Source organism: Coregonus clupeaformis, chromosome 11, assembly GCF_020615455.1.
Source record: "Coregonus clupeaformis isolate EN_2021a chromosome 11, ASM2061545v1, whole genome shotgun sequence".
Lineage (NCBI taxonomy): Eukaryota > Metazoa > Chordata > Actinopteri > Salmoniformes > Salmonidae > Coregonus > Coregonus clupeaformis.
The window spans coordinates 5,134,795-5,161,940 of NC_059202.1; the positions used below are offsets into that span (position 1 = coordinate 5,134,795).

General features: G+C 43.0%; 1 protein-coding gene across 1 annotated transcript in view; it reads right to left on the reverse strand.

The window, feature by feature from the left end:
- tspan9a (tetraspanin 9a) overlaps window positions 1-27,146 on the reverse strand; it is a 344,343-nt gene that overhangs the window by 316,100 nt on the left and 1,097 nt on the right. The gene's annotated exons all lie outside the window — the stretch shown is intronic.

Below are 27,146 nucleotides of genomic sequence, written 5' to 3' on the forward strand. Positions count from 1 at the left end.
GGATTTGGAGCGCACGTCTTACAGATGGCAAACACTTTAAAACAGAGAGGTCTATTCAGAGCTTATGGCAACGGACACTTTTGGACAATTTCCAAGGCATATCTGGCAATGATGAAATCACTACAAGGCCTTGATACATTGCTGTGATCGTGTCAGAGGTGGAATGCATACCTACGTGCGTTTAATCGAGAATAATCCATTCAAATGACCCATCAAATAATAAATCGAAGCCTTTTCATCCATTAAGCTTCTAGCTAAAACACATTGCATAATGCGCTTGTCACCGAGCAGATGCCCATGTGCATTGTATATCAAATGCCACAATGCCTTTACAATACCTACAGTATGTCCCTGTCTTCATATAGCCCAGTCCAATCATCCCATGGGTCTGTCTATAACTTAAGAGAGAGGGCCAGACAGGGGCCACATAGGTAGCACAGACAGTGTGGACAGGATGGGGTCAGAGAGTGGCAGGGCAGGCTGTTGGAATGGAGACTTTCTTAATCGCTTTGACCACATAGTAGGAGGCTGAGACAACAGGCTGAGAGGCCCAGAGGGCTGCCTCTGACTGGTGGGGTATTACTAGTTCGGCTAGTCATGGTGACCAGGAACAGAGCAGCTGCTGAACAGACCCAGAGGGCTGCCTCTGACTGGTGGGGTATTACTAGTTAGGCTAGTCATGGTGACCAGGAACAGAGCAGCTGCTGAACAGACATGTCTGTCACTGTGGAAGCTCACTCTGGCTGGTCGGTCACATTCTGCCACTTCACTTCCACTAGAGCTTGGGCCCCCATAGACCTCTCTCTAACCTGACAGACACAGTCAGTCTGAAACTATTCCTCAACCGCGTGCACACACACACGCGCGCACACTGGGTAATTAGGCCATCTGTGCATTAACAGTGCAGAATATTTCAGATAGTGTTGGGCCAAATATCATAAAATGGGACACAAGTGCATATGGGCTTTATTTCAGTTCAGATTTTTAAAAAATATGCTTGTTAAATAATCTGGAAGAAAGTTTTCCTCGCTGAACAAAACAATTTACAAGCCTATGATCTCATCTATCACATTACAAAACATAAAAAAACATAAATTACCAAAATAACTCTAACGGAAAAAGGTTTCCCTGAAAGTGAAACGAGATACATAAAAATAAACCGTTCAAATTAAACAGATACTTTCCAACGAATTACATCAATAAACAGTTGCAGTTGGTGCAGTAATGTTATACTTAATAGTTAACCAGGTTCATAAACACACGTTTTGCTATTATTGGTTGTACAGAAATCCCTGATCGGTGACGTGGATTTGGGCAGAGGGCATTCATGGTAGGTGTGCCCTCTACCCAACTTTATGGTCACGTGAGGATGGAGGGGAACTCGTGGCAGGTGTGCCCTCTATATACACTGCTCAAAAAAAATAAAGGGAACACTAAAATAACACATCCTAGATCTGAATGAATGAAATAATCTTATTAAATACTTTTTTTCTTTACATAGTTGAATGTGCTGACAACAAAATCACACAAAAATTATCAATGGAAATCAAATGTATCAACCCATGGAGGTCTGGATTTGGAGTCACCCTCAAAATTAAAGTGGAAAACCACACTACAGGCTGATCCAACTTTGATGTAATGTCCTTAAAACAAGTCAAAATGAGGCTCAGTAGTGTGTGTGGCCTCCACGTGCCTGTATGACCTCCCCTACAACGCCTGGCCATGCTCCGATGAGGTGGCGGATGGTCTCCTGAGGGATCTCCTCCCAGACCTGGACTAAAGCATCCGCCAACTCCTGGACAGTCTGTGGTACAACGTGGCGTTGGTGGATGGAGCGAGACATGATGTCCCAGATGTGCTCAATTGGATTCAGGTCTGGGGAACGGGCGGGCCAGTCCATAGCATCAATGCCTTCCTCTTGCAGGAACTGCTGACACACTTCAGCCACATGAGGTCTAGCATTGTCTTGCATTAGGAGGAACCCAGGGCCAACCGCACCAGCATATGGTCTCACAAGGGGTCTGAGGATCTCATCTCGGTACCTAATGGCAGTCAGGCTACATCTGGCGAGCACATGGAGGGCTGTGCGGCCCCCCAAAGAAATGCCACCCCACACCATGACTGACCCACCGCCAAACCGGTCATGCTGGAGGATTTTGCAGGCAGAAGAACGTTCTCCACGGCGTCTCCAGACTCTGTCACGTCTGTTACGTGCTCAGTGTGAACCTGCTTTCATCTGTGAAGAGCACAGGGTGCCAGTGGCGAATTTGCCAATCTTGGTGTTCTCTGGCAAATGCCAAACGTCCTGCACGGTGTTGGGCTGTAAGCACAACCCCCACCTGTGGACGTCGGGCCCTCATGCCACCCTCATGGAGTCTGTTTCTGACCGTTTGAGCAGACACATGCACATTTGTGGCCTGCTGGAGGTCATTTTGCAGGGCTCTGGCAGTGCTCCTCCTGCTCCTCCTTGCACAAAGGCGGAGGTAGCAGTCCTGTTGCTGGGTTGTTGCCCTCCTACGGTCTCCTCCACGTCTCCTGATGTACTGGCCTGTCTCCTGGTAGCGCCTCCATGCTCTGGACACTACGCTGACAGACACAGCAAACCTTCTTGCCACAGCTCGCATTGATGTGCCATCCTGGATGAGCTGCACTACCTGAGCCACTTGTGTGGGTTGTAGACTCCGTCTCATGCTACCACTAGAGTGAAAGCACCGCCAGCATTCAAAAGTGACCAAAACATCAGCCAGGAAGCATAGGAACTGAGAAGTGGTCTGTGGTCACCACCTGCAAAACTAGTCCTTTATTGGGGGGTGTCTTGCTAATTGCCTATAATTTCCACCTGTTGTCTATTCCATTTGCACAACAGCATGTGAAATGTATTGTCAATCAGTGTTGCTTCCTAAGTGGACAGTTTGATTTCACAGAAGTGTGATTGACTTGGAGTTACATTGTGTTGTTAATGTGTTCCCTTTATTTTTTTGAGCAGTGTATCTCTATGGCCAGGTATTTATACCTTATACCTTCACCCAGCCAGAGTTGAGGAGTTGAGCATACCAAGAACTCTCACAACAAGCAGTATGCGTCATTGAATGTGAGTACAAACACCTTTTATTGCATAGAAGAGGCCTAAGAAGAGGACTTCCTCACCTCTGTTTTGTTTGTGTGGGATTTCGGCCGCTAATGGCCATCACATGCTAATGGCCAAGCCAAGCAGCCATTTAGTAATTGATCTGTTTTCCTTTGTTACATGTAGCTTGTAACCAATACATGTTCATTGTTCATGCACCTTTTGTGCAGTTGCCTTCGTGATTACAATTATGCCTGCTATGCTTGCTACCTTACGAGCTTTATTGTTAGCCCGCTACAGGTTTGACCTTCCATGCCACTTGCTACTACACCCCATTTGTTGCCATTCATTGTTGTTAACTGTTGCTATATCTATGCATAACTTTATTTATTCATAGGCTTATTGCATTGATTATTCCCTGTTATTATTTGTACTTTCTGTGTCTCCCTTTAGACAAACCATACTTACCCGTTACCTATCCTACATAACCAACCAGTTGGTTACTGAGTCAAGTCACTGATCAAGACTCTTCAAGATTGTAAATGACACATTCCATGCCCTGTATCACCCATCTCCTGTGAAAACATAAAGGGTATCACCATAACTCTCATCTAAACCTTCAATTCAGTTACACTGGTATTATTCTAAAGACTGGCTATTATTCGAATGAGCTCCACCCCCAAACATAGCGGACCAAATCTGTACTGATCATAGACGTCTATGTTTCACAAATTTGGACAGTAGAGTACAGCACAGTAGAGTATACTGTACTCTAGTGTGCTCTACTGTACTAAACTCTACTGTACAGTACTGTATTTTACTGACCATCTACTGTGCTGTGCTGTCCAAACTTGTGAAACAGACGTCTATGTTTGGTTCAGATTTGGAATGACCAAAATTTCAACTACTTTTCAACGTCCATGGACATCCGGTGTCAGACGGTGCTCAGTGGGTGAGAGGGCTGGTTACAGTAAATGGCAAGAGAAGGTGCTCATGCGTATGTCAGTAAGTGCCGGGAGAGGTGACATTAACTACAAAATTAAATATAAATGTTGATATTAGTTGGCAGGGGTCTTTACTTCAAGTGTTTTTATGTATTTCTAATACCTTTTAAAACTTTTTCTGCTAAATGTTTTCACAGATCCCTTTTCCATATGTTTGGCCACGAATCAAAGGGAAGGGTGGGTGGGGTGGTGCAACTCAAAATTAGGAAGGTGTTCCTGATGTTTGGTATACTCAGTGTATATATGTGTTAAGTTCTCAAATATAGACTTAGCTTTTATTTGAAATCAAATTTGATGCGCTCCTATAAACGTCACGTTAGTGCTCATGGGGCTTTTTCCATGGAAATGCCTGTATGATGCACCCACTACTCGTGCCAACTGCCCTCACAGCCCTCATCAGTGTTCCTCTTGCATGGTCTGAGAGCTCCTCTCCTCCTCTGCAACAGAAGCAGCAATGTGCTAACAGTCCGATAGTCTTGTCCCAGTCCTGAGAGTGAATGATGGGACCCTCTCCTGACAGGCACAGCTTTTCCCAGCTACACACGCACACACACACCACTGTGTTACAGGAGGGGGTCGCAGTTCTGGAGCGACCCACTAGGTGTCCTCCTCCGACATCCTTAGGCACCTCCTCCCTCACAGTCTGGACTAATCATGATCCTATTGGTGTCACCTGTGTCTACCTGTTCACCTGTGTATTTATGCCCTCACTTCCCTGTGTTCCCTTGCAATTTGCTCCTCCTTTATTTTATCGTGACAAGTCTGTTATTTTGTATCCTGGCTTTGGGACCACCAGTAAAGATCCTTGTTTCACCATCTCTGCCTACTGTCTATCCTGCACCATACCTGGGTCACACCTCACACCAACCCTTACAGACTGACATAATCTCTCCCCACAGCCCACAGTACCCTGTTCCAGCTGCTAATGCCAAAGCTTTTCCATTGCTGCTAATAAAAATAATTTTGATTCCTGATGTTCTTGGACATGCATGAGAGAGCTTCCGAAAAGTTTTACACTGAGTAGATATTAAGAGGGAGGGAGGGAGGGACTTCATATGGAGTTAGTTAGGCTCTTCATATGGAGTTAGTTAGGCTCCACAGAATGAAAGGCTGTTGAGTTCAGTTTAGCTGCTGGGTCAATCACAATGGCATCAACAAAGACAAAGTAGTTTGAGAAACACACACGCAAAGATACAGAGCAGACATCCCCAACCTGTGTCTGTGATTCACATTGGTCCTATCCCCTAGGCAAGGTGCATTTAAGAATCATTAAATTCACACTTTCTGAAGCTATGGAGAAGTGAGCATGTTAGATGTTGCCAATAGGCACGGTCAATGAAATACCTCTTTATGTTGACAGATCTCAGAACCAAGGAACTCGTGTCTGTTCATTCTCTTGTTTCTGGATATTATACTTCATTTCTAAATTGCCATTTCAGAATAGGTACTGTATTATAATAATCCACAGTTCATACAAGCGTGAAGTCAGTTCAGTTGATTTGACTAAGACTCAGTAGGTCTATTCTTAGTTCAGTCACTCATGCGGCAGTGAATCCGGAAGTGTCAAACGCCAGCTAGCTCATGCATGAACCACAGGCCTCAATCAGATGTCACATCAGAGCTTGATTATGACGCTACCAAAAAGGCAGACTGAGCCTCATAGAAACATCATTACCTTTGGATCCTATATTGGCTCCCATAGTGCAATAACAGTACATCAATCATGAGATGATTCATTTCTTCAGTTAATTTTCAGAAAGTAGTCCATTGTTATTGATTTTATATAAATAATTTCTTGCAAAACCACTTGAAATTCCTCATCTGAAACTGACCTGATAAAGCACAAAATGATGATACGTCATCTTCGAGGCCGTATCACTTGGAACACTCATTTTGGGTCAACATCAGTTCTGAAAATTGCTTTTGGGCAATGATGAGAATCTGACTTTTCACATTTTAAAATGTATGCCAAACTAAAACCAATGATTGAAAAGTTAAACAAACCATACAACTATGCACAACGACAAAAACACATTTACTTGAAGAACAGTGCAGATGCAAAGTTTGGTAACAGAATGACGGCACAAACAGCACAAACCATCATTCTGTTACAAAACTTTGCATCATTCTGTGACCGTGGAATGGCCCTTTCACACATTATTTTTTTTTTTCTCCCATATTCTTCTCACACACTGAAGATAAACTGTCTCCACATTAATTGCTTCTCAGTTATTAAAGTTATTAATATCCACCTACAAATAACAGTGATTTCTTGAAAAAGAGCCAGTGCCCATAATTGGCACGGAGGACTCAGTGAGGCTGAAGGGCACTTTAAAATTAAATGTGTACTTTTATGTGTACCAGTATAGCCTCATAAAATGACAATGTGCACACACTAATTATCCAGAAGCCCAATTACTGTACATGTGTATCTAGCAGTGAGACAGGATCTCCTAATCAGTAGCTTACCATTCAAATGCAGTAACACTATGGCCATTACTAGGTTGTACGTGTTATTTAGCAAGAATTGTGATAGCACATTGTACCACTTGGTCTTGCCTCATGCCATGTGCCTGTGTAGTGTCCAATGAGTTGACTGAGCCTGTCTGTGAGAGCTCCCACATGTCTGTGGGAAAAGCCAGCACTGTCAGTCCCACAGCTGCACTGGGGATAGGCTATAGTATGCCCTGTGTCCATGTCTGTCCTGTGGTCACATCTGCACATGGTACATCATTTTCAACCACAGTCTCTAAAAGAAGAAGAATACTCATGGAAACGCCTCTGCGAAAGCTCTCATGGATTCTGAATTATTCTCATAGTTTGGGGCAGAAACCACTGGCATCCTCTGGACTGTGTTTTCCAGTGGTCTCCTTCAGGGAAGAGAGAGGCCAATACTTCGTAATGGTTTTCAATGGGATCAAACCCTTCAAACCCAAACTTCACCAAGTGCCCCAGACAATGGGTGTATTCAGACACTTTCCTGGTGTCCCATTTAGCTCCAGAGTTGGCTACACAGCATACGTGGGGTCAACCCCATTTCCATGTTAAGTGGATCCCCTCAAAATGTGTGAATGCGTTGTATTAAACAACCGTGAAGCAGCACCGAACAGCTCCAACTGCTGCCCCCAGGTGGTGCATTCAGAGGCAGACAAAGAGGGAGGTAGGGAAGGGGTTAATGGGTCAGCCTGTCTGCGTCATCTCAGCTGAGGAGAGGCCAGCCCATGGACCAGAGCACCTGGCCCTCATGATCGTAAAAGAACACCAACCATCAACACTAACTGGTCACTGTAGAGTCTATGGATTTCTGCAATGGTCCGAAAGGACTTTATCAATGTAATGTTTCTCTGCGTATTGCCACGGTGTTGTTATTTTTATTTTAGCCAACCATTTTCAAAGAAGTTTGATAATTTGCCTGCCAGTTTGAGTGATAAAAATGCATGGCGCTGGTTTGTGCAGTGGCAAGGACTTATAATGCTTCAGTGGAGAAACTCATTCCGGCCAACAATATGCAGAAAGCTCCAGACATTCAAAGGCCAACATCCTGGCCCATTGCTTTTCAATGAAAAAATCCCAAAATAACTCCTTCTCAAAAAAGCAAACAATCTGATTGCAGGATTTATATGCATTTGTATGCTGACGGTTGTTTCCTTCATGTGAACAGTCAGAAATCCATTAAATGTAGTTAGCTTGAAGGGAATTAAAAATTCCCTTTGTTTAGTTGCATGTGTAAGCACAAAATAATGTTAATAAATCACTCTACTGTCTAAGCCCTGTCTAAACCAGAGAATGTTTAGTGCCAAAAATAAGGAGTTAAATACATGTAAAAAAAAATATTATATATACAGTGGGGAGAACAAGTATTTGATACACTGCCGGTTTTGCAGGTTTTCCTACTTACAAAGCATGTAGAGGTCTGTAATTTTTATCATAGGTACACTTCAACTGTGAGAGACTGAATCTAAAACAAAAATCCAGAAAATCACATTGTATGATTTTTAAGTAATTAATTAAATACTTATTTCCCTCATTAAAATGCAAATCAATTTATAACATTTTTGACATGCATTTTTCTGGATTTTTTTGTTGTTATTCTGTCTCTCACTGTTCAAATAAACCTACCATTAAAATTATAGACTGATCATGTCTTTGTCAGTGGGCAAACGTACAAAATCAGCAGGGGATCAAATACTTTTTTCCCTCACTGTATATATACAGTGGGGAGAACAAGTATTTGATACACTGCCGATCTTGCAGGTTTTCCTACTTACAAAGCATGCAGAGGTCTGTAATTTTTATCATAGGTACACTTCAACTGTGAGAGGCGGAATCTAAAACAAAAATGCAGAAAATCACATTATATGATTTTTAAGTAATTAATTTGCATTTTATTGCATGACATAAGTATTTGATACGTCAGAAAAGCAGAACTTAATATTTGGTACAGAAACCTTTGCAATTACAGACATCATACGTTTCCTGTAGGTCTTGACTAGGTTTGCACACACTGCAGCAGGGATTTTGGCCCACTCCTCCATACAGACATTCTCCAGATCCTTCAGGTTTCGGGGGCTGTCGCTGGGCAATACGGACTTTCAGCTCCCCTCCAAAGATGTTCTATTGGTTCAGGTCTGGAGACTGGCTAGGCCACCCAGGACCTTGAGATGCTTCTACGGAGCCACTCCTTAGTTGCCCTGGCTGTGTGTTTCGGTCGTTGTCATGCTGGAAGACCCAGCCACGACCCATCTTCAATGCTCTTACTGAGGGAAGGAGGTTGTTGGCCAAGATCACGCGATACATGGCCCCATCCATCCTCCCTCAATACGGTGCAGTCGTCCTGTCCCCTTTGCAGAAAAGCATACCCAAAGAATGATGTTTCCACCTCCATGCTTCACGGTTGGGATGGTGTTCTTGGGGTTGTACTCATCCTTCTTCTTCCTCCAAACACGGCGAGTGGAGTTTAGACCAAAAAGCTCTATTTTTGTCTCATCAGACCACATGACCTTCTCCCATTCCTCCTCTGGATCATCCAGATGGTCATTGGCAAACTTCAGACGGGCCTGGACATGCACTGGCTTGAGCAGGGGGACCTTGCGTGCGCTGCAGGATTTTAATCCATGACGGCGTAGTGTGTTACTAATGGTTTTCTTTGAGACTGTGGTCCCAGCTCTCTTCAGGTCATTGACCAGGTCCTGCCGTGTAGTTCTGGGCTGATCCTCACCTTCCTCATGATCATTGATGCCCCACGAGGCGAGATCTTGCATGGAGCCCCAGACCGAGGGTGATTGACCGTCATCTTGAACTTCTTCCATTTTCTAATAATTGCGCCAACAGTTGTTGCCTTCTCACCAAGCTGCTTGCCTATTGTCCTGTAGCCCATCCCAGCCTTGTGCAGGTCTACAATTTGTATTTCTGATGTCCTTACACAGCCTCTGGTCTTGGCCATTGTGGAGAGGTTGGAGTCTGTTTGATTGAGTGTGTGGACAGGTATCTTTTATACAGGTAACGAGTTCAAACAGGTGCAGTTAATACAGGTAATGAGTGGAGAACAGGAGGGCTTCTTAAAGAAAAACTAACAGGTCTGTGAGAGCCGGAATTCTTACTGGTTGGTAGGTGATCAAATACTTATGTCATGCAATAAAATGCAAATTAATTACTTAAAAATCATACAATGTGATTTTCTGGATTATTTTTTTTTTGATTCCGTATCTCACAGTTGAAGTGTACCTATGATAGAAATTACAGACCTCTACATGCTTTGTAAGTAGGAAAACCTGCAAAATCGGCAGTGTATCAAATACTTGTTCTCCCCACTGTATATAGATATAAATATATCCTGATATTTCTGATTCTTACTGTATATCCCTCAGATATAGAACAGACACTTCATAACAAACTTCCTTTAGATTTTTTGGGGGGACAATCTGTTGTTCCATGTAGTGAATCTGTTATTCAGTGTGTTTGTATGGGCTAATAGCAGTAAGGCCAAATACACATTTTCATCAAATAATTGTTTTATAATTTTTTTTGATACTTCAAGTGGTCTTAAAATTCAAAATCAAATAGCAAAATGATCCTTGGTATGACCTTCTTAAAACAATTCCATATAGCTTAGTAGAACCCCCTCCACCGGCTTAGACAGGGCTTAGAATCTTATAGGTTAAGGTCCACATCCAAATGGCCATTGCAATGTATTTGAAGAAATCTTTACTATTTTCCCTTTTCAAAGAGGGACTGAAATGCTAAATTCGCTAAATGCTTTGGTCTGTCAGCAGCACCCTTAGTACCACACTGCCCCTCTGGTGGTTACCACTTCAAGCTAAGCAGGGTCGGGACAGCTTTGGATGAGAAATTAGCAGGACTGCTGCTGCAGGTGGTTTTGGAGGGCCCGTAGGGGGCACTCTTCCATCTGGATAAACAGTAGATCCCACTGCTGGAGTGCAGTGATGGGGAAACTGTGCTATGAGGAATGCTAACAGAGCAAGCTCACAGTTAAATAGTTCAATCTGTCATACAATCTCCTTCCTGTCATTTAATTAGGCTAACTGGAATTAATATTTTCTTTTCAAGGCACATTTCCTAGTCTTTATAATGTTATTAGTAAGGGAGAAGATAAAGAATCTAAATTGCTTTGCAAGAAAACGCATACAATAGCATCATGAAACAAAACAAATAGCTTATTTGCATGCAAATGAAGTGTCGGTTTAGGAAAACTTAAATAGTTTAACTGAAATATCTGAGGAGAACATGGCTTAATGGTTCATCTACTAAATCAACACACATCCAATCAGTGTTCTTGGTGTCCCGGCAGCCCAGTGAACTCTACCTCCTGTGTGTGAGGTCACTCATATGACAGAGCAGGGAGGAAGTGCTAGGTCAGGAATAAGAAGCCTCACTCTGTTTTTTCTAAGATAAACACAGTGTCACACAAAAGATATTAGAGCTGGGAATAACACTGAAAGCAATAGCCGTGCACACACAAAAATCCATGCGCGCACGCATACACTCACAAGCGCGCAGACACACACACACACACAACATAACAGGAAAATGGAACAAGAGGATTCGCATACCAAATCGGATGTTTGAGTGGGTGTTATTGATACACCCTGGTGAAACCACTGGGAAGGACATTCAGTACATATACTTAAGGGTCATACAAGGACAACTATTTTAGGAGAAGCTAGGGGGCAAATCAGACGAACATCCACTTAATACGCCAAGAAAAGCACCGACATGACTGTATCTTTAGAGCACCATAATCAGTGCGTCCATTCACTTCATATTGTGAATGTCAGTGAAACAGTAATTTGATTTGAGCTTGTGTTTAACTTGCAGTAATGCAATATAGGGGAATCAGAGTGAGATTGAAAGGCAAATGACCCATCACTAGCCACTCAGCTAATATTGGGGCAGACAGCAGGGGAAATAAGAGGCTTGGTTGTTGCTTCCAGATGCACTAATGACTGTACTAAAGTGGTGTCGAATATAGTTTACGTCAGAGAGAGCAGACCAGTCCATCTGGGCTCGTAAAATAAAAACACAAAAGTCAAAACCACTGAGGATTTTGCAAATCCAGGTGGCAGTGTGGAGTTGTGTTGTGGTAGATCCTAACAGGAGTCACACAAGTCTAGAAGTCGAGAAAGAGAGAGAGAGAGCGAGAAGGTCCATGTTTACCAACATGTTTAATTTCCACAGTGTGGTAGAATAGCCAAGAAGCCCAGCCTTTCTTCTAGCTCACAAAGGTGCTTTTGATTATAGGCCTGGCGGTAGCTTGAGGGAGAGATGGCTGTGCCTTGCCAATGAGCTTCCCTTGTCTGCCATTAGTCACACTGGGGACAACTCTCTGAGGTCCTTCACTTATATTAGCTACTACTTCACACTGGACAGGAGTTTTATGGTTTGACATCCCTGGTAGGCCTACTAAAAGCATTAGCTAGGCCAGTGGTTCCCAAACTGTGGGGCGTGCGAGAGGTTGGTATTACATTTTTTTTAAAGGAACTCAGTCCGGCTTTAAACTTACTCTTGAAAGTTGTAATAGTAGAATGCACAAGGTGCAATTTCGAAATTGAGTAATGCATCATCATTTCCTCTTGTCATGTTAGTCATTGCATACCTTAGAGAGTTATTTATAACAACTAGCCCTTGTCAGCTAACCTTTTTTTTTATTTAGTTTTTTTAGCCCATAGATATTTAATTTTTTTGTCACTCAAATATCACATGAATACACATTAGACATGGCAAACTAGAATTAGACTGTTAGGCCTACTGCTGCTAGGTAGCTCTCTCTCTGCTCTCCCCCTCCCCTCTGTCTGTCCTTGATTGCAGGAGTGAAGTCTGGTGTGCGGGAGTCAGGGTTCCAGCTGCAGCTCATTCACCATAATCACCTCAGCCTTTAAGACCCGGTCAAACTTACCACTCATCGTCAGATCATAGTCAAGACGACCATGTTAGTCTCGCTGCCGACTCAACCTGTTTGTTTTCGCCTCTTTGTGTTTTTGGCCTGTTCTATTTACTTTTTCTCCTGTGCCACAGATTATTGGAACCTGACTCCTGCCTCCGCTTCACTCCTGCCTCACCATCCTGCTTTCCACTACCGGACCTCCCTTTTGGACTCACCACGGACACTAGGACATTACGGTACCACACCTGCCCTGACCTGGATCTGTTACCCTCCCTGTAACCTGGACTTGCTCGTCCCCTATTATTGGAAACCTGGACTAACTGAACATTGTAAATAAACCTGTTCAACCTTCTCTGGCTTGGTGTAGTTGTCTGCATTTGGGTTCAAATCCAGTTAAATCATGACATAGACGTGGCGCGTGCGCGGGGCTGAGTGAAAAGGTTTGGGAACCACTGAGCTAGGCTACTAATTAACACTGGACAGAAATCAGACTCTGTGGCTTAGGGACAAGGTTACATATTGCCATAGGATACAGTGAGGGGAAAAAAGTATTTGATCCCCTGCTGATCTTGTACGTTTGCCCACTGACCAAGAAATGATCAGTCTATAATTTTAATTGTAGGTTTATTTGAACAGTGAGAGACCGAATAACAACAAGAAAATCCAGAAAAACGCATGTCAAAAATGTTATAAATTGATTTGCATTTTAATGAGGGAAATAAGTATTTGACCCCTCTGCAAAACATGACTTAGTACTTGGTGGCAAAACCCTTGTTGGCAATCACAGAGGTCAGACGTTTCTACCGAAAAAAATTGTACCTCTTTTCTTTTGTAGTTGGCCACCAGGTTTGCACACATCTCAGGAGGGATTTTGTCCCACTCCTCTTTGCAGATCTTCTTCAAGTCGTTAAGGTTTCGAGGCTGACGTTTGGCAACTCGAACCTTCAGCTCCCTCCACAGATTTTCTATGGGATTAAGATCTGGAGACTGGCTAGGCCACTCCAGGACCTTCATGTGCTTCTTCTTGAGCCACTCCTTTGTTGCCTTGGCCGTGTGTTTTGGGTCATTGTCAGTGCAGGAATACCCATCCACGACCCATTTTCAATGCCCTGGCTGAGGGAAGGAAGTTCTCACCCAAGATTTGACGGTACATGGCCCCGTCCATCGTCCCTTTGATGCGGTGAAGTTGTCCTGTCCCCTTAGCAGAAAAACACCCCCCAAAGCATAATGTTTCCACCTCCATGTTTGACGGTGGGGATGGTGTTCTTGAGGTCATAGGCAGCATTCCTCCTCCTCCAAAACGTGCGAGTTGAGTTGATGCCAAAGAGCTCGATTTTTGGTCTCATCTGACCACAACACTTTCACCCAGTTCTCCTCTGAATCATTCAGATGTTCATTGGCAAACTTCAGACCGGGCATGTATAGGTGCTTTCTTGAGCAGGGGGACCTGGCGGGCGCTGCAGGATTTCAGTCCTTCACTGCGTAGTGTGTTACCAATTGTTTTCTTGGTGAATATGGTCCCAGCTGCCTTGAGATCATTGACAAGATCCTCCTGTGTAGTTCTGGGCTGATTCCTCACCGTTCTCATGATCATTGCAACTCCACAAGGTGAGATCTTGCATGGAGCCCCAGGCCGAGGGAGATTGACAGTTATTTTGTGTTTCTTCCATTTGCAAATAATCGCACCAACTGTTGTCACCTTCTCACCAAGCTGTTTGGCGATGGTCTTGTAGCCCATTCCAGCCTTGTGTAGGTCTACAATCTTGTCCCTGACATCCTTGGGAGAGCTCTTTGGTCTTGGCCATGGTGGAGAGTTTGGAATCTGATTGATTGATTGCTTCTGTGGACAGGTGTCTTTATACAGGTAACAAGCTGAGATTAGGAGCACTCCTTTAAGAGTGTGCTCCTAATCTCAGCTCGTACCTGTATAAAAGACACCTGGGAGACAGAAATCTTTCTGATTGAGAGGGGGTCAAATACTTATTTCCCTCATTAAAATGCAAATCAATTTATAACATTTTTGACATGTGTTTTTCTGGATTTTTTTGTTGTTATTCTGTCTCTCACTGTTCAAATAAACCTACCATTCAAATTATAGACTGATCATTTCTTTGTCAGTGGGTAAACGTACAAAATCAGCAGGGGATCAAATACTTTTTTCCTTCACTGTATTTCCTAGAAGTAGGTGTTTTTACTATATTATTCCCAAAGATACTTATAACTAACTCAAGATAGTTCATCTGTGTAGTTTTCAATGGGAGCAAATGAATCATAGTGGGCAGAACAAGCAAGAAGGTGTGCAGAGCCAAGCACGAGCAAGCGAGATCCTATTGGCGCATTCTTGCCTGTATTTGCATATTTATGTTAGGGAACGCCTTCTCTGTGAAGTGCACGTGTGCAATTACTCCATTTGCCCCTGCACTCCTTGTAAACAAAGCAAGTTTTGAAAAACTTTGTCAAAGGGTCACATCTACAAAACGTGCACTCTGTTTGTAACAGATTTTCATTTTGGGAACAGAAAACTAAATATTGAGATCTGACTTTTTTAAATGAGAAAATCAGCTGGATCAGTTCCATCTCGCTCCATACTCTCCCACTGCCGGCCACTAGGCTTCCTCTCCTCACCATATTTGGTGGGGAGTGGAAATTCCAACCGGATGCTTCAGATTTATACATCTGGTGAAACATCTGTCTCCTTGTTCTATCTGTGTTATTACGCTGGTTGCTATTGTAATGGATAGTAATGAACAACACAATGATCTTCTACTTATTGTCTTTCACTGAATATTTTGTTTTGCGTTGCCACACTGTTGAGAAAATAGCTTGCAAATATGCATTTCATTGTACTGTGTACACCACGTGTTTCCTGTGCATATAATACACTTTGATTTGATCTTAGATGGGGGAACAGAGAGGGGTGAAATCCCAGCTAGAAAACAAACTCTTTCCAGGATCTGACTGTTCCCTGCTCTGAGAGAGATTGGTTATGTTAACAACTCTGGAACAAGTGTAATTTCCCTGCTAGGCCTACTTGAGGCATTAGCTCGGCTACTAATTCACATTGGACAGGGGTCAGACTATGCTGGCTCAGGGAATAGATAAGCGTATTGCCAAAATATTTTTCATACTCTTTAGGTGTTGTTACTGCAAATTAATATCATAAGGTCCTGTGATGTGGGGTACAAACGATTTCCTGAAACAACAATAAGACTGTTTCCTGCTCTAACAGAGAGACACAGAGAGGTCAGTGGTAGGAATGGTCAGGCAATAAGCAGTGAGCTCCTCTGTCTGGGATAAGTGATTGATGCTACAGACTAGCCTACAGACTACCCTATGAACGTTAGGTAGGGACTAATTCATCTTGAGGTCAGAGCATGGATGAGAGCCTCCTGCAGTAATGTCCATTAATGTTCCTTCTGTAGCATGCTGTTGACACTGGTAGTCCCATAATCACAAACATCCCGACTTCTCACTGGCTCACATGGGCTTCGTCTCTTCCAATGAGAAGCCTAAAGCCCTAAGGTTCCACTTTGTATTGTTAAGTTTCACCACAGCATGATGTCATTAACACTCAATAAAATATAATATTATGCTGAGCTACTTCTCAAAACGTATATTATTATAAACCTGTTTTATAGCCAGTTAAAATCTCACTTCATGATCAAGAGGATCTGAATACTGAAGCCTGTATGAAGGATCCACCCACACCTGGAACTATCGGTCCTCTAGAATAGACAAAACAGTGAGCCAAGTCATCAAACACAGGCTTATTAAAACGGTAATCAGCAAGCTGGCAGGCTATTGAAACATAAATATATTCCATATAACACTCTTCAGATAATGAGAGAGAGGTTAAGTATGGATCATTCAAATTGAATTGCAACCCAATATGGCAAGGTTTAGACATTAATCCTATCAAATACTGAAATAATATTGACTAGTTATCTAAGGCTACACAAAGAAACTGCTCCCTCAAGCCTCTGCTAAATAAAGGTTCACTACTTAAACCCCGAAGCCTGCTCATCTTCCAAACTCTATTTGGGGTTTCACCTTACTCTCTCCCACTTCATCCCCTTCAGCCAGATTGTTTTTAAGAAAACACTAGGACCAGACATCTCTTCAGTGGTACTGGAACAACATCGCCCAACCTATGCCTCAGATTGGTATGAGGCTTTCATTTACGACTAATTTTCTTCCTCCAAAGAGAAACTACCATTTCGATCATGATAAAGTTTACAAATCAAATCACATTTTATTTGTCACATGCTTCGTAAACAACAGGTGTAGACTAACAGTGAAATGCTTACTTACGGGCCCTTCCCAACAATGCAGAGAGAAAAATAATAACACAATGAGTAAAGATAACTTGGCTATATACAGTGCATTTGGAAAGTATTCAGACCCATTGACTTTTTCCACATTTTATTACTTGACAGCCTTATTCTAAAATGGATGAATTGGTTTTTTCCCCTCATCAAACTACACACAATACCCCATAATGACAAAGCAAAAACTGGTTTTTAGAAAATGTTGCTCATTCATAAAAAAAAAACGGTATATATCACATTTACATAAGTATTCAGACCCTTTACTCAGTACTTTGTTGAAGCACCTTTGGCAGCGATTACAGCATCAAGTCTTCTTGGGTATGACGCTACAAGCTTGGCACACGTATTTGGGGAGTTTCTCCTATTCTTCTCTGCAGATCCACTAAACCTCTGTCAGGTTGGATGGGGAGCGTCACTGCACAGCTATTTTCAGGTCTCTCCAGAGATGTTAGATCGGGTTCAAGTCCGGGTGCTGGCTGGGCCACTCAGGGACATTCAGAGACTTGTCCCGAAGCCACTCCTGTGTTGTCTTGGCTGTGTGCTTAGGGTTGTTGTCCTGTTTGAAGGTGAACCTTCGCCCCAGTCTGAGGTCCTGAGTGCTCTGGAGCAAGTTTTCATCAAGGATCTCTCTGTACTTTGCTCCGTTCATCTTTCCCTCGATCCTGACTAGTCTCCCAGTCCCTGCCGCTGAAAAACATCCTCACAGCATGATGCTGCCACCACCATGCTTCACCGTAAGGATGGTGCCAGGTTTCCTCCAGACGTGACGCTTGGCATTCAGGCCAAAGAGTTCAATCTTGGTTTCATCAGACCAGAGAATCTTGTTTCTCATGGTCTGAGAGTCTTTAGGTGACTTTTGGCAAACTCCAAGCGGGCTGTCATGTGCCTTTTACTGAGGAGTGGCTTCCGTCTGGCCACTCTACCATAAAGGCCTGATTGGTGGAATGCTGCAGAGATGGTTGTCCTTCTGGAAGGTTCTCCCATCTCCACAGAGGAACTGTAGAGCTCTGTCAGAGTGACCATCGGGTTCTTGGTCACCTCCCTGACCAAGGCCCTTCTCCCCCGATTGCTCAGTTTGGCCGGGCGGCCAGCTCTAGGAAGAGTCTTGACGGTTCAAACTTCTTCCATTTAAGAATGATGGTGGCCACTGTGTTCTTGGGGACATACAATGCTGCAGAAATGTTTTGGTAGCCTTCCCCAGATTTGTGCCTCAACACAATCCTGTCTCGGAGCGCTATGGACAATTCCTTAGACCTCATGGCTTGGTTTTTGCTCTAACATGCACTGTCAACTGTGGGACCTTATATAGACAGGTGTGTGCCTTTACAAATCATGTCCAATCAATTGAATTTACCACAGGTGGACTCCAATCAAGATGTAGAAACATCTCAAGGATGATCAATGGAAACAGGATGCACCAGAGCTCAATTTCGAGTCTCATAGCAAAGGGTCTGAATACTTATGTAAATAAGGTATTTATTGTTTTGTTTTTTAGCAAAAAATTCTAAAAACCTGTTTTCGCTTTTTCACTATGGGGTATTGTGTGTAGATTGATGAGAATTTTAAACATTTTTTATCAATTTTAGAATAAGGCTTTAACGTAACAAAATGTGGAAAAGGTCAAGGGGTCTGAATACTTTCCGAATGCACTGTACATGGGGTACCAGTACAAAGTCGATGTGCAGGGGTTCGCACATATAGTGTAGGTAGGGATAAAGTGACTAGGCAACAGGATAGATAAGAAAGTAGCAGCAGAGTATGTGATGAGTCAAAAAAGTTATTGCAAAAAGGGTCAATGCAGATAGTTAAATAGTTAACCAATAGATACCCGGACTAACTATTTAGCAGTCTTATGGCTTAGGGGTAGAAGCTGTTCAGGGTCCTGTTGGTTCCAGACTTGGTGCATCGGTACCACTTGCAAAGCGGTAGCAGAGAGAACAGACTTGGGTGGCTGGAGTATTTGAAAAAAATGTGTGCCTTCCTCTAACACCACCTGGTATAGAGGTCCTGGATGGCAGGGAGCTCGGCCCCAGTGATGTATTGGGCCATACACTCTACTCTCTGTAGCGCCTTGCGGTCAGATGCCAAGCTGTTGCCATACCAAGCGCTGATGCAGCCAGTCAAGATGCTCTCAAAAGTGCAGCTGTAGAACTTTTAGAGGATCTGAGGGCCCATGCCAAATTTTTTCAGCCTCCTGAGGCATTGTCGTACCTTCTTACATTTACATTTACGTCATTTAGCAGACGCTCTTATCCAGAGCGACTTACAAATTGGTGCATTCACCTTATAGCCAGTGGGATAACCACTTTACAATGTGTTTTTTATTATTATTATTATTTTATTTTTTTTGGGGGGTAGAAGGATTACTTTATCCTATCCCAGGTATTCCTTAAAGAGGTGGGGTTTCAAATGTCTCCGGAAGGTGGTGAGTGACTCCGCTGTCCTGGCGTCGTGAGGGAGCTTGTTCCACCATTGGGGTGCCAGAGCAGCGAACAGTTTTGACTGGGCTGAGCGGGAACTATGCTTCCGCAGAGGAAGGGAGCCAGCAGGCCAGAGGTGGATGAACGCAATGCCCTCGTTTGGGTGTAGGGACTGATCAGAGCCTGAAGGTACGGAGGTGCCGTTCCCCTCACAGCTCCATAGGCAAGCACCATGGTCTTGTACCAGATGCGAGCTTCAACTGGAAGCCAGTGGAGTGTGCGGAGGAGGGGGGTGACGTGAGAGAACTTGGGAAGGTTGAACACCAGACGGGCTGCGGCATTCTGGATGAGTTGTAGGGGTTTAATGGCACAGGCAGGGAGCCCAGCCAACAGCGAGTTGCAGTAATCCAGACGGGAGATGACAAGTGCCTGGATTAGGACCTGTGCCGCTTCCTGTGTAAGGCAGGGTCGTACTCTCCGAATGTTGTAGAGCATGAACCTACAGGATCGGGTCACCGCCTTGATGTTAGCGGAGAACGACAGGGTGTTGTCCAGGGTCTTTGTTGGTGTGTGTGGACCATGATCATTTCTTAGTGATGTGGACACCAAGGAACTTGACACTCTCGACCCGCTCCACTACAGCCCAACTACAGCACACATACTGTAGCTGATAGGGATCTCAAATGTGTTGTCTAATCATCTGAGTTACAGCCTCACCAGTGATTTCTAGATAGGTGCCTTGTAAAACTCCCTTGTAAAAGTCCCTTTTTATCCAGCAGCATCAGCTCTCATGTCAAATTTTGATTTAAACAGCCAGAGGCCGAGCCCAGATGATCTTGTCAACAACCCAGACAAAGGCAGTTGTCACCGGCTACATTCAGTCAGGAAATCCTCCCCCATTAGTCAACAAGCCGGACATTACCAATGCTGCGACATAGGGTTGCACTGAGAATGACTTATGGTAGAGTAATAGCCAGTCAAGGCTTTCTGAGTTCTGAGGAACTCTTACCTTTATAGGTAATAGGATATGTTATATCTGCCATCATCATGGTATGGCAACTGCTTGGCCTCCGACCGCAAGGCACTACAGAGGGTAGTGCGTACGGCCCAGTACATCACTGGGGCCAAGCTTCCTGCCATACAGGACCTCTATACCAGGCGGTGTCAGAGGAAGGCCCTCAAAATTGTCAAAGACTCCAGCACCCTAGTCATAGACTGTTCTCTGCTACCGCACGCAAGCGGTACCGGAGTGCCAAGTCTAGGTCCAAAAGACTTCTCAACAGAAGCCAAAGACTCCTGAACAGCTAATCATGGCTACCCGGACTATTTGCACTGCCCCCCACCCCATCTTTTTTACGTTGCTGCTACTCTGTTAATTATTTATGCATAGTCACTTTAACTCTACCCACATGTACATATTACTTCAACTACCTCAACTAGCCGGTGTCCCCGCACATTGACTCTGCACCGGTACCCCCCTGTATATATAGCCTCCCTACTGTTATTTTATTTTACTTCTGCTCTTTTTTTCCTCAACACTTTTTTGTTGTTTTATTCTACTTTTTTATTTAAAATAAATGCACTGTTGGTTAAGGGCTGTAAGTAAGCATTTCACTGTAATGGCTGCACCTGTTGTATTCGGCGCATGTGGCCAATAAAATTTGATTTGATTTGATCTACCAAAATATACTGAGCTAAATAACAATTCTGAGCCGATAAGTAAGATATGAACACGGCTCAGTCTGAGCAGGACACAGCTTGCCTTCCCATTCACAATACTGTATCATTGTTCGATAGTACCTGTAAAAGCCTTGACGAAGCAGAAATAATCTGAGCTACTTGCGTGGGATGTTTTGGCAGTCACACCAGAACAACACTTCTGAAACTCTTTAACCAAACTCACTATGTAAACAAGATGCCATTAACCGCAAGGGAACCGAGCTAAAGGCTCCCTGTCATTTTATAGCAAGTGCAACACAACAGGATTCACGCAGAGATTTTAACAGAAATATGTCTTAAAAATGAGAGCGTCGCTGCAGCAGCAAACTAAGCATGCAGAATACCCGGCTCCAAAATAGACACGACTAGTAAACAGCAGCGTGAGGTCACTCAAATAGGCATGTAAAATATTGGCACAGAATGTGCTCGCAGTGTATGTATAGCAGGAGGACGCATCCGAGAAGCTTTTCAGAAATGCGCACTTCAGCACAGAAAAACATGGAGAGAATGTCACTGTCTGCCAGTAACACTCGCACTTGACTCTTTTCCCCCTTACTAGCTCTGACTTTGCTGATAGCTACTTTATTGAGGAAAAATGTACTTACTATGACTGTGATATATGGTTGTCCCACCTAGCTATCTTAAGATGAATGCACTAACTGTAAGTCGCTCTGGATAAGAGCGTCTGCTAAATGACTAAAATATAAAATGTAAATGCCAGCCTGAGATGAGCAGTCTGAAAAGTATGTGTGTGATCTGAACTGTTCTGTTTGTGAGCCAGCCAGGGACAGATGCACAGTCAGAGTCTGACCCCCTGGACCGATCCAGCAAGGGATGTCTCAAATAGACACAGGCCAAGCCTTGTTCCAGTTTGTGATTGGCCCTGAGCTGTAGCCACAGAGGGTACAGAATGGCACTGAGACTTAGAGAGGTCAAAGGGAGAAAAAAATGTTGATGTAGCAGCAACACAGGCTCGCCTATTGAGGCCCAGTGGCATGGGATCTGCCCAGTGCTGTTCAGCCTGTCCAAGATAAAGGGAACTTTCATGAAGGGGCAGCGGAAATGGGCTCTAGCTGGTCACCATGATGAGTGAATAGGACAGAGGGGAAATAAACATAGTTGGGACTGCTGCTGTTGTTTGTCTAAAACTGCTGTAGCGAATTAACCAGCGTATCTGAGAAGAAATTATATGAGCTGCATGGAGTATGATTGTTCAGTCCAAATAGTAATGGAGAAGGATTGCTGTGGAAAGCACGGTGCCCTTTGAAGGCAGTTTTATATTGCCTTCATTATGAAAACCGAGCCCAATGAAGGGCTCAAAACAATGAAAAGCAGCTGGGAGTTCTGGAGTGTAGTCATTTGTCTTTGGGTGTGGCAATGGTATTCATTCTTACTGGGCCTTCCTTGTAAGGGATTATAGAAGATATCCATATGATGTATGAGGTTTAGGGTATGTAGCAAAGAACACATCCATCCTCACATGTTGTCTACCTATTCACTCCTCTGAGAAGGACATAAAACAGGAAATTGACATATTTCTCCTCAGTTACAGGTCTAAGAGGTCACTGACCCTGGGTCACCACGAGAGCAGAAAGAGTTTGAGGAATGTGGGGTCAACTGCAAAGGATTCAAAGCATAAGACTTAACACGGTTAAATTAATCCGCTCTGCCAGTGCAAGGATATGAACAAGAGCTAGACAGGCCGTGTGAAAAGGAAGAGAGAAAAGCAAAAACAGTCACCCGTAAATCATTATCTGTATTTAGAAAAGGTCATAGTTGGGATGTCCCAAGGATACCGTTTAGGCTTTTCTATTTAGAAAAGGCGTACTCTCACTTCTGCATTGGGAGTAAGGATTTGAGAATGAGAATGTTCTATTTTGTTTGTGTTTTCTCAACACTTTCCTCTGAAGGGTGAAGAATCAGAATTTACAGCAAAATGTATCAATGAAGACTGATAAATGAGAAAATGTCTAAACAAAATCCCGATGGGATGTTGGTACAAGCTTGACAGACAGAGTATATTGAGTGGTCAGCCACAAGGGCCTACAAGTGAGCCATTCATTGTGCTTCAAAGCATGTAAAGTGCAATGCACAATGCGCCTAACATCTGGAGAATGCATTGCAGGAATGAGATGCACCACAAAAGTCGCCCAGTTTCACTCATGGCTCAGCTTTAAGAGCTCAATAAACAACGAGGCCAACTATGAAAATAAAGGTCAAAGCTAGAAATGTGGACATTGACAATGGAGAGCTAGTGCTATTGAGGAAACATGTCGGCTTGGAGTATCTTCCTGTCAGATCCAGGACAATGGACAATGCAAGAAACGCCATTACACCTTTTTTTGATGCTTCTGAAATTGTAGGACTGTGTCAAGTTTGACAAAAAAACACAATTTACCATGATTTCTGTGTTAACACTAGAACCGCCATAGGCCAACGGCCACTGACGTTTGATATTGTAAATTTAAAAAAGCTGCCAAAAAAATTAATGTCCTGCTCCTTCCCCTAAATGTTTGCATTTTACACTGCTCATTTGTCAGAATTTTTCAATCACAAAAACAGAAAAGTATTTAGAGCCTTTTTACCAGTTTTTTACACACCTATTCCCAACTTAATCCGCCAAGACAATGTGCTGTAGGATGCTGGTACCCAGCCAGGCGCTAATGTGTCTCTCTCTCCTCTGAATGAATGATAAATGGATGAATGGGTGATAACTGTGCGCTTTACTTCACAATTACATTTAAATTAGGCCTAACTGAATGATAAGGGGGGTGAAGAGGTTGATTTAATGTAGGAAGACAATAGTGTTTGTGTTATGCCTATTTATCAGCAGCAAATAATTTGACCGCGCACCATGTGGGTTGATACCATTCTCTTTTACGATTTACTTAGTAAAAATAAGCAGTTATCGGACTGTTTAATTTACTATAACTCTATTACTAATCAAATGTATTGTAAAGGAAATAAACATGCTACATGTTGCAGTAGGCCTTTAGAATAATGCAAAACATATCATTGACTCTATCCAGCGAAGCAAATGATGCCAGTCCACTGAATTAATGACAAATGGATGGAATGGGCAATAATTGAGCAAGTTACTACACAATCAAATTTAAATGAGGCCTAACTGAATGATAAGGGTGAAGAGGTTGATTTAGATTAGAACAACAATAGTGTAATGATGAGTTTGTGTTATGCCTATTTGTCAGCGTTGGCACTCATGTTAATAATTTGACCGCGCACCTTGCAGGTTGATACCATTCTCTTTGACATTTTACTTTGTAAAAATAAGCTGTTACAGGACTGTTTTATTTACTGTAACTCGATTACTAATCGAATGTATTGTAAGGGAAACAAAAACATGCTATGGGTTGCAGTAGGCCTTTAGAATAATGCAAAACATATCCTTGACTCTATCCAAGTTGATGAGTGGGAAACAAACGATGCCAGTCAGCCTGCACAGCCGTCCCATCAAAACTACACCTAAACTACACCAAAACTAATTGCACACGTAATAAGAGTTAGCCTATAGACAAGATTAAAATGACAATAATCTAATGAGTGACAATATTAGGCCTATCAGTTCTCAAATTGTACATGAAGAGATGGGCACATCTTGTAATTGACAGATGCAGGGAAAGGAGCATCGCTTTATCAAATGCAGGTAAAACATTTAGATTTCTATATAGTATCTGAAAGAGCATATTCTACAGTTTCTATGACACTTACCTTTGTCAAATAACTCAAAAATTTCAAGAGGTGCAGCTCTATTTCCAAATTTCACTTTTTCCAAGAATATCTGTGCTGTCCATGCATTCAGCACATGACCACTCGCATGGCAGCATTGCTCTGGCTACTAAGCAAAAACTAGTAACATAATACAATTAAATTGCCAGGTCGCAGTTGTAAATGAGAACTTGTTCTCAACTAGCTTACCTGGTTAAATAAAGGTGAAAAAAAAAAAAAAAAAATTTTGCTATTCTGTTGTCAATGGATGAATGGGCGATATAAACCAGATAGAAACGGATAATTGTGCATGTGACTTCAGTTACGTTTTGGTTATGTCAAAACCAAGTACTTGCTCAATGGCTTTCCATATCTGGGGAAAGATGAAACCTGGCCAGCGGGTGAGCGACTGTCTGAAATTGTTGTTTTGAGACTTGTGGAGCCTTACATGGGCAAAGGCAGAAATGTGACCATGGACAACTTCTTTACATCAATTTCCCTGGCAGACAAGTTGATTGCAAAGAAGACTAGCCTACTCGGAACAGTGAACAAACAAAGGCGGGAGCTGCCCCCCTCTCCGCAAAACAACATACCGGCTGAGCTGTACTTCACGTCAGTGATGGAGATTGGTAAAGCAACACTCAACGTGTACAGATGTAAAATAAATATGCATCCTCAGCACCATGCATCCCACTGTTGCCATCGGCTATGACCATAAGAAGAAACCAGAGCACCGATACGTTTTATCTATAATTTCTCTTCATAATTTCTCTTCATATGAAAAGGATTGAAAACGATTTGCCAGTAGATTGTCGACTTGACTCATGATGATGACTGCTAGCTTGCTAGCTAAGATTTTGAAAGTATGATGTTGACATGATCTGTCCAATCAAAGCTATGGTACATATAACGTGATTTGACGTCATTTTATCTGTGGCCAATGACCTTGTTCCTTCTTAGATGGGCACTTCTAATGTAACTCTATGGCAGCACCCAAGGGGCTTGAATTGTTGAGCTCTCTCCGTAGATTTTGCGGTGACGTAGTGTCCCCATGAGTGACAGAACACTGAGCCAATCATGGCACAACTAGAGAACATTACCAACCCCTACACTTCGTATTTTCCACTAGCTGCCCCACCACCACAAAAAGCTGAGCTAGGCTGAAACACCTGCATTTTGGAGCTGCCTTACTCAAGAAAGCAAAAAGAGACCATGTTTGTATGCGGCTTCATTAACTCAATGACAAAAAAAAACACAAATTACATTGTTTGCAAACTGATAGGTGACACGCATTAATGCCAAAATAACATGCTCTGCCACACCTGCCCTGAATGACAGGTCGCCACTGATCATTACACAGGTGCCCCTTGTGCTGGGGACAATTAAAGGCCACTCTAAAAGTTTGTCACAAAACACAATCCCTCAGATGTCTCAAGTTTTGAGGGAGCGTGCAATTGGCATGCTGACTGCAGGAATGTCCACCAGAGCTGTTGCCAGAGAATTGAATGTTTATTTCTCTACCATAAGCCACCTTGTTTTAGAGAATTTGGCAGTACGTCCAACCGCCCTCACAACCGCAGACCACGTGTAACCACACCAGCCCAGGACCTCCACATCCGGCTTCTTCACCTTGTGGATCGTCTGAGACCAGCCACCCGGACAGGTGATGAAACTGAGGAGTATTTCTGTCTGTAATAAAGCCCTTTTGTGGGGAAAAAAATCATTCTGATTGGCTGGGCCTGGCTCCACAGTTGGTTGACCTGGCTCCCAAGTGGGTGGGAGCCCCTGCCCAGTCATGTGAAATCCATAGAGGAGGGCCTAATTTATTTATTTCAATTGACTGATTTCCTTATATGAACTGTAACTCAGTAAAATCGTTGTAATTGTTGCATGTTGCATTTATATTTTTGTTCAGTAGATATGGAGCCACCCCAGATTTGGCCCCTGGGGGGCATTGCAGCCACTATAAGTAAAAATGTACGCTAAAATGTAAATACCTATTTAGCTTCCTGCCAATGTCTCTATAACAAGTCGAGATTATCATCTTTCAGATGCATTTGGAACTGAGTTGATAGCCCATAGCGTTCCAAAGTGAAATCTAAAAGTCTATATATCGTCTATATCAGTGGCCATTTTATGTCGTACTGGTATGTCAGATTAGCTCAATTGCCAATTTCTCAGCCTCTGAGTATCACAGAAACACAGCAGGTTGAATGATTAACAGACAAATGTTCAAAACAAGCGGCTATGGATGAAATGTATAAAAAAATATGTTGAAAACATGAAAAACATACGATAACGTGTATTTTGAAACGTCAAATGACTATAAATGTGTGATTATTTTTTAAATATATGCTTCTTTTGGGGAATTTAAACCATTTACTTGTGTTACAAATGGTTAAAGGTCCAATGCAGCTGTGAGGAATGCTCTCACTGTCATATCTTGGTCTGAAAAGCCATTGATACAGATGTGATAATATT